The following is a 9,017-nucleotide window of genomic DNA, read 5'->3' as shown; positions in this document are numbered from 1 at the left end:
ATTAATGACTGGACAGAGATTTTTCTTAAGTGCCTAGAATAAATGTCTCCCTGTCTTGATGAAGGGTTTGTGTGGATTAAGCCACCCCTTCTGTACTTGGCCAGGCAGTTAATAACTTTGCTGCTTACTCAGAACCTCAAGTCAGCCCATGGTTATAGCTTAGGGGCTTCTAGTCATAGCTTTGGCCTATTCTGAGGATATTCACAGACCTGAATATGTGCACAATGCTGCTCATTATGAGGCCATCCAGATTCCCAGAAATATGTTGCAGCTTTTCAGTGCTTCTGTGGGTATCTAATTCTGAGCCTTCATTTTAAGCATGCTGTTAGCCTATTGTTTGCCACTATTATTATCTGCCTCATATACACATGAAGTTAATTAGTTGCTTCTAATTGTTTTTGGAAAATAATCTCGAGGCAAGTAAAAAACAAGCAATCTTGAATATGGAGGGTCTTCTAGGGATCATTTGATAGGACAGATAATGACAATAGTATGTGAATCTTTGAAGGAATCCAATGCACTCTGCCTTCAGCCACTGGAGTTTATGGGTTGTTAAGTCTGCTTCATAGCAGGAGAATCAGAATAGGACAAGTTAAAATGCTAGAATGCTTGCTTTTCTTACCAAGATATAGTCTGTTTTCTTAAGTCAATATGACCTGACTGCTGCAAAATATTGGCAAATTCACAGGATTCTGAAGGTGGACTGACAATTTTTGCTAGTTTTCTCATTGAGTGAACCGATGTCTGTTGTATTGTTTCATGCAATTCTGGCTTCTGTATGGTAAGAGATCATAATGGCAGTAGAGTATCCACATACATAAAGTTAGAGCTTTTTAGTTTTAAGAGATAAAGGCTGCAGAAATGAAGGTTTATCTGTCCTTAATGAATTTATAAAAATTATTTTCTCTAGGGGAAATGGAGGCTGAATACATAAATAGATATATGAAATGAACACATTAAATTACCTTTTGGTCTCATTCTTTGAAGAAAGTTGATGAGGGGAAGGGAATTAAGTTATAAAATCCTTTTTAATTAAATATAAAATATGGCCAAAATTATATTTAACAGGATTCAATCCTGTTCAAACATTTGTTCCACATGTAGCAGATCTAGAAACTGGACTTTGATATATTGTTCCATTCAGAAAATGCATGATGACTAGCCATATGACCAAAATATCTGTTTAAAGACATCTTTCAACATTGGCAGGCTAGGATTTTATGGACTATAAACTGAATAAAAATCTAGGATGTGCTTTCTTGCTAACTAAGAGTATATATCAAACTCCTACATCTAATACTTTAAAAGGAATCCCCAGATCCCTGCCAAAATTTGACTTCTCTTGTGAACCATCAACAACTGTGATGTGTTAAGCTCAAGTCTAAAAAAACCCAAGTTGAGCAAGATGAAAGATAGATGATAGAAATCAAGGAGATAAACTTCATGGAAACAGGAAGGGGATCTGGAGATGGAGGTGATGAGAAGGAGGGGATGGGAAGGGAAAGTAAAAAGGTTCAAAATGCAATATGTATACACTATGTACGAATTCACTACGATGGATGTATACATGTATCGGAAACATATAGTTAAACAAACAAAAATAAGAATAAAAATAAAAATCTGTGAATTCAAATGGCTAAATTTTTAAAATAAAATATATGTAGAAAAATCTAAGTTGATTTTAGTGGTTAGAAATGAATTTTGTCCTTTTTATTTAATTTTGGCCAGTTGACGTCCTGTTTTCTATTATTGTATGTATGTACATATTTATGTATCTTGGGGGAGGGAAAAAAACTAGAGACTTTAAAGTTATTATTTTGTTGTTGTTTAAATAACCTGATCCTTCAAATTGGAATTCCAAAACAAATTGATGTCAGCATCAGGGGTAAAAATGTAATGGAACACTTGGTTAAATTGTGCTATGCTCAGGGTGTAAATGGTTGAAATTATTTATTGAGAAGTAAGACAGGAAACAGACTGTACCGTGTGCAGTCCCCCCACCCCCACGCACATGGGGCAGCCTATTTGGAGGGACAAGGCATCCTGGAAACCTGGACAAGGCTGGTGTCAGTGAAGGCAAATAGAAATGAATGTCTAAAAGGGGAAAAAAGCAACATTTCACACTCTATTCCCACTTAAATTGGTCAACATAGAATGCAAAATGATATGGTTCTAAACATTCCATTACCTTTCAGTAAAATTAATTTTCTTCCATATTAGTCTTACTCAGAAAAAAATGCTGTGTGTGCTTTCTATGTATTTGAAAAATGCTTCTAAAATAACTTAGGGGAAAAATCTTCACAGAGAGAAACACTAATAAAAATGAGCATATAATCATTTTCATTTGGGCTGAACTGAATTAATTTGCAATTTTTAAATGTAGGAAATTTCTTCATATAAAAATACATATTTTAAAGATTTCCTTTAAATGTGGGTGATCTCGCCACATGGCTTTCTTTGCTTGAAGCAACCAGCGGGCAGCTCAGCGACCATGTGCTCTCCAGATTTCAACAATCCCCACTCCTTTGCAGGAATTCCTGCTCCCCCTGGAGGCATTGAAATTTGCAGCTTTTGTTCAAGGTTTAAAAATAAAAATCCTCTCTGTTATAGGTAGGTAGTTTTTAAAATACCTCTTCCTAAATTGGTCGAGTGTAACCAAGAAGAGCTTTGCATGTCTGATGTTTATCCTGTGACAATGGTAAACCCTAAAATATTTTGATCTCTCTGGGGCATGTGAAGATGGAAATCCCAGGTATGTAGCTCAGCAGAAAGGGAAGACAAAGAAAATGGAAGAGAATCCAGAAATTGAGAGGCATGGAGATTTCAGAACTGACCTTGAGGGGCTGCAGAGGGTAACATAAAAAAATATTTTCAAGTTAAGGCTTAGGAGAGGAGGAGGTTTAGCATAAGTTCTTGACTAGAAGTTTGGAGCTCATAAAACAGAGAGATTAGTAGAGGGAAATTTCTACAATGGGGTGAATATTTCTTATTGGACATTTCTTTTTTGGTACTGGGGATTGAACTCGGGTCCTTGAGCTTGCGCAGCAGGCGGTGAAACCACTGAGCTAAATCCCTGGCCCTTTTATTGGATATTTTTATAATTTAGGGATAAAGCAATTCTATCCTTATCTGAGGATAGAATTGGGATGCAGAAGGAAAACAGAGAACCAGGAAAGAAATAATTTGTACTTCTGAAAGAGAAAATCTTCCTTTCCCTTCCTTTTCCCCTTTGCCTTCTCCTGCCCTCTGCTCTGCTCTTCTTCACTCCTTTCTTCCATTCTCTCCCCCTCTCACCTTCCAGTCTCTCTCTCTCCCTTCCTCCCTCCTCTCCACACCTTTCTCTCAATAAGTTAAGCACCGTCCTGGAGGTGTATTTGTACCTAACTGATTGTAAAATGAGGTAACAAATGTTTAATACTATGGTACAAGTTGACATTACAACAGGAAAGGGCCCAGGGTCAACTGGGGAGAAACCTTGGGATGTCAATAAAAGGAGGAGGCTGATAGCAGATGTTATTTGTTTTGTTTTGGTTTTTTTGTTTGTTTGTTTTTTTGGTACTGGGGATAGATGCTATTTGGATCACACTAGATTCTACAACATCCTAGCTATGTAGCTTTGAACAACTTATCTCTAAATCCTACTTATCTGTTAACTTGGAACATTAGTATTTATTGGACATTCACTCAAGTACATGATATGTATTAGATTAGCTGATACAAAAGCTCTATGAGAAAAAAAATGATCCTCTTTTTATTGATGAAGAAATGGAGGCAGGTATTGTGTTTCCTTTCCAAGGTCATGCTGCTCTTTTAACATAGATTTTACTATTATTTAGCTATGGTAAAACCCAAAGATTGGGTGTTGACAGTTTGTTACACTCTCAGATCTCATACCCTCCCATGGAGCCTCTTCATGGATCAGTCAGGAGGCAGAGAGAGGGAAGGTGGACTATCATTTCTATAAGAAGGAATGGATGACACAGACTAAATCATTTAGGGATTATCTAGTTTGGATGATTTTGGTGGGCTATGAGCATAGAGGCTGCCCCTACTTGTCTGATTTTTGGCTAGGAGGTGGTCTGAGCCAGTGGGCCTTGGAGTATGAGCTCAATAAATGTGATAAAGATTATGTAGTTTGTATTTTAAAAGCACTTCTACTTGTATTTGCTATCTGTTTGAAGGGCCGATCCTGGGAGGAGCAGTGCTTTCAGGGTATACAAGGCCCCTGGTATCAAAGCATCAGAATACAGAAAATGAAAGATGTGGTCAATACAACGGATTTTAAGTGATGAAGATGGGACTTGATATTAGTTCCTTAATCCAAACTCAACTCCTTATCATTCTGTGGTAGGACAAAGCCAGGGGTCTAGGTGAGGAGATCTGAGGAGATCGCCAGAGGAACTACAGTTGGAAGCCAGTTCATGATGTCAAAAAATGTAGCCAAGCTGGTTTACTGAAAGAGTTCACCCTTTGTATCTTTGTACACTGAGCCTTCATCATCTTGAAGTTTCATTAACTTTCTTGACATACTCCCAAAATAGTCAGTAGTATGAGGAACTACTACAGTGGGACCAACAGAGAATCATAAAAGAAAAATGGCCATGGCCATGACTTTTTGGAAATACTGCCTCTTTTTATTTTAGAAGGAATTTCCAAAATCACTAGTACAATGAAAGCTCATGAACTGAGGCTTTCTTTGGACTTAATTTTATCAAAGACCCTTATAATGAAGGGAAGTTTCTCTTCTTAACTGTTTCTCCTGAAGACCTCAGGCCTAGTATAAATTAGTGAGGTTAGGAAAAGGAAAATGGGCAGGAGAGGAGGTAGGGTGGTGCCATTTTGATTGCGCACCATGACAGCGCATTTATTCCCCTTTATCTCCACACTCTCCCTGGACACAGTAGCTGTCCATCCAGTCCAGTTCATTGTATCTCATAGCCACATGTGGAAAGACACGCAGGAAGCAGAGATTGAGGAGTGCAACTGCTAGTGCTTTTCTGTATTTGGGAAAGATCACCCAGTGTAATTTTGTAGAGAAAAAATAATTGTAGGAGAAACTGTCTTTCATTTAGTCAACAAATTAATTGCCTCTTTACACACATGTTGCTCTGAATTGTTTACCAATCTATGACATTCCTGAGACTGCACGAGTTCTCTTTAAATAGCACACTTTATTTTCGGGCATAGTTGAAGAAGTCAGTTAAAATCAGTTTTTGCTTATGGAAACAAATTCCATTTTATTTATTTGCTATAGCTCAGAGGTTTGCACTATGTGAGGATAGATGTTAGGTAAGTTTAGTTGAAAAAAATTTTGTCAACAAGATGAGCCTTAACATAATGCCACTTTTATTTTGTGGAATAAATTTTATCCAGATTTTATAGGGATGAAAATAAGTGTTAATAATTTTTTTAAAAACAGAAGCTACTGGTTTTCTTAAAGAACATCTTTCTCTAGAAAATATAGAAGATATAGAATTAAGACTGTGGGAAAATGAATATTGTTCACCTCAATGTGGTAAAAATGGCTTTGAGAATGGAAGTGTCAGGGTCCTTCTAAATGTATCCTGCCAAGAAAATTGAGAAATCTTCCCAAAATGACAATCATTAAGTACAAATGTTGGAGTCAATACTTTCTTTTTCTTTCTTTTTTAGGTTGTATTTACAGATTTTTAACATAAAAAGAAGGTACATTATAATAACCAAGGCAATATTCTACATGACAAAAACCAAAACAAAACAAATTTATAAGGCCAGGGATTTAGCTCAGTGGTGCTGCTGCCTACCTGGCAAGCACAAGGTCCTGAGTTCAATCCCTGGTACCAAGCAAAACAAAACAAAAAACAAAGAAAACACACCAAATTTATAAAGTAAATGTACCAGCACTGAACAAGCATAGTGCTTGATATTTAATCCAGGGTGCATATGCATAAAATGATCTGACCACCAGCTTATGCAAAGTAAATTATTTCCTAGAACATCAAAATGCCAACCATTCTGACTGTAAACTGCCTTATTCTGCTGGTGAATATTTTCAGAGAACTTCTACATAATATGAAAAGAACTGGTATGAGACTTAAAGAATGCAAAAAACAGAACACAGTTAAAAACATATTTGTAATGCAATTATGCATAAAATATACACAGTAAATTTTACTATTTAGAAACAAAAGACTACCCTCCATAAAGGTTAAAACCTCATCAAAGAAAAATTTTCATCATTTGTACATCATTGGTAGAAAACTGGTAAGATTTTCTTGGGGAGAACAGAGAAGATATCTAATGAAGTCATTCATTTAAAATCTATTCAAAAATGTTCATGAGGTTGTAACTGGCTGCTTATACTATCTTAAAATATTTTACCATGAATACAATTTCTGCTGTTTCTCAAAATGAGGTTCAAAGGCTCAAAAGAATTCTAATGTGGGCCCAGTAATATACATTATAAATAAATTCCCTTTGTAATATTCTACATACTGAAATGCACTATAGGATAAAGTAACACTTTATCGTGAATATAAACATATTTCTGACATGTCAGAATTCTCCCTAAGTTTATGATGTGAATACTGCCTTTTGTTTTAAAACAAGTCCCAGGTATTAAGAGAATCATCCATAACCCTCAAATAAACACATGAATGTATATAGACATTTTCTTTGGAGGTTTTCATTACTTTCAAACTTATTTATTTGAAGAAAAGGTAACATATGATTACAAGCATTGGAAAAATTACATTTCTAATGAAATGGAGAATTCAAAAAAGAAAGATAATTTATAAAGTACCTATAAATTTTAAATCATTCTAAATTTAAAACTAGATAGCTTCCCTAAAATTAAATTTTTACTAAGATTGTGCCATTGTAACTTACTTAGATAATCAGGTTCTTTTCAAGTCCTTCGCGTAAAAATCATTCTAAAATAAACAGAGGCATGGTATATATGGTAACTATTTAAGTAAATTGCCAACCACTAATTTTTATAAGAATAGTCTGAAGAACTCTGCCCTTAAAATGAATTTTGCTATTTATTTCATGTGTTACCCTACTAAAGAAAATCTCAAGGAGATAGAACTATAACATATGAGTTTTCTGTAGATTTATTCAAAATTATTGTTGATATTTGTATTTCCCTGAAGACTACATAAACTGCAGCCTACAAACAGGTAATGTGGTTTGGATAGAAACAACCATAGTTAAGAGATTCTGCTTAAAAGAAAAATTATTTTCCTGCAGAGTAAACAAAAAATATTATATATTTTGTCTCCACTTAATAAATGAAAAAGTGTGTTTACAAGTATGGTTAACAACAAGTGCCTCTTCATTAAGTCAAATCACAAAAAGTAACTATTTACAAAACCCTCTCAATATCTTCTATTGTAGACTCTAAGAATCAAGTACTATATCTAAATATAACTTCAAAAAAGAAATTAAAATTAGCTTCCAGACAATTATGAAAAGGTTAATTCTATCTAGATTGGTAACAAGTTTTTCCATATATTAAATGGCAAATAGGCAGAATGCATAGTTGAGAAATGAGCATCAGACACTCTTCTTCATACGTCAAAAGACAATTGATATACTCAAAACCTGCAAATTCTTATCGATCAATGTTCCTCACAATGTCATTATCTGGAATGAGCCAGACAGATTCCTTAGTAAACTGAGGATCAAAATTGTCCAAATAAAATTCCCTAGAAATGTTTGGTTTAAAGGGCAGTATCACTTGCTTTTTGCTCTATCATGTCCCAGTCAACATTTTGAAAGAATGGATGCTCCTGAATATCAGCAAAGCCTGTTTGAGTATGACAATCCAACTCTTCCTTTGGGACCTTGTTCAGGAAACCCTCCAGGACACTTATAGCTTTTACAGACCGAGAACGTGGTATGTGAATTTTTCTTTCCAAAATAATCTGCAAGAGATAAATGATTGAGTTTTGATCAGGGTTATCAGAGCTCTCAACAATATGAAATGGAGATTTCTTGACCATAGTCTCAAATATTAGTACTCTAAGAGTCCACCAGTTGACACTGAACCCATGATCTTCTCCTCTTATAATCTCTGGAGCAAGGTAATTAGGAGTGCCACAGAAAGTGCCAGTCATAGCTCCTGTCTGTAATCCTTCCTTACACATGCAATAGTCAGTGAGGTTAATGCGCCCTTCTGAGTCTAGTAATAAATTGTCCAATTTCTAGTTTCTATAAAGTATTCCTTGCTCATGAAGATAATTGAAATGATTTCTGCAGAATAAAAACTGGCGTAATCTTCAGGCCGTATTCTTTGTCACTGCATGCAACACATTAGATCTCCTCCATTTACAGTCTAGAAAAAAAAAACAACCTGCTGCCTGTCTGAAAGCAAGAATGCAGTCCAGCAAGAAAAGGATGATTAAATCCCTGCTACAAAACATGCTTCTCTGTCTGTACCCAATCAATGTTGACAAGCTCTTTTTCTTCCACAACTTCTATTTGCTCTGTTTTTTTTTTTTTTTTTTAAATCGAACCAGCAGTACTTTTGCATAACTCTCATTACCTGGAGCAAATCAAAGCCCTGAAGACCTAAACTGGATGAAGCTTTGCCACTTTCCCTGGTGCTCACTGCTTCATCACCTTCATCAACTTGTTTCAAACCCACATGCCTTGTAAGATTATGTGCAATTAGGGTCTGAAGCCATGGATGATTTTCCATTGACATCATGGATTCCAGTAGCTGATGATATCAACTGTGATAGGTTTGTGGCTCTTCTTATGAACTAAGAGTTCACAATTGATACCTGTGTCATCTTTATATACCTGGTGTCCAAGTCCTACACAGCCTGCAGACAGCACAATGAGTGTTCCTGCACAAAAATTTGGCTTGAAAAGTGTGACTATTTACACAATAAAGCTTTCTCCAGAGGCGTGAACCTCTGCAGTACATGGATTTCTCTTCTCCTGGACATAGCATTGTAGGATGTTCTGGTAAACAAGGTGATGCATGAATTAACAGTTCAGCGTCCTTGTTTAGCTCAGGAAGCCTAAAG

The 9,017-nt window shown here is 35.8% G+C and overlaps 1 pseudogene; it reads right to left on the bottom strand.

Annotated features, from left to right (window-relative positions):
• Positions 1–7,454: 7,454 nt before the first annotated feature.
• On the bottom strand, positions 7,455–8,868 carry LOC147823379 (protein kinase C iota type pseudogene; annotated as a pseudogene).
• Positions 8,869–9,017: the final 149 nt, after the last annotated feature.

The sequence above is a fragment of the Heterocephalus glaber genome, unplaced genomic scaffold, assembly GCF_053883595.1.
Source record: "Heterocephalus glaber isolate CG9 unplaced genomic scaffold, H.glaber_assembly_v1.0 deba00001587, whole genome shotgun sequence".
Classification (NCBI taxonomy): Eukaryota; Metazoa; Chordata; class Mammalia; order Rodentia; family Bathyergidae; genus Heterocephalus; species Heterocephalus glaber.
The sequence above is the reverse complement of the archived record's forward strand: the minus strand, read 5'-3'. Positions and strand labels throughout refer to the sequence as shown.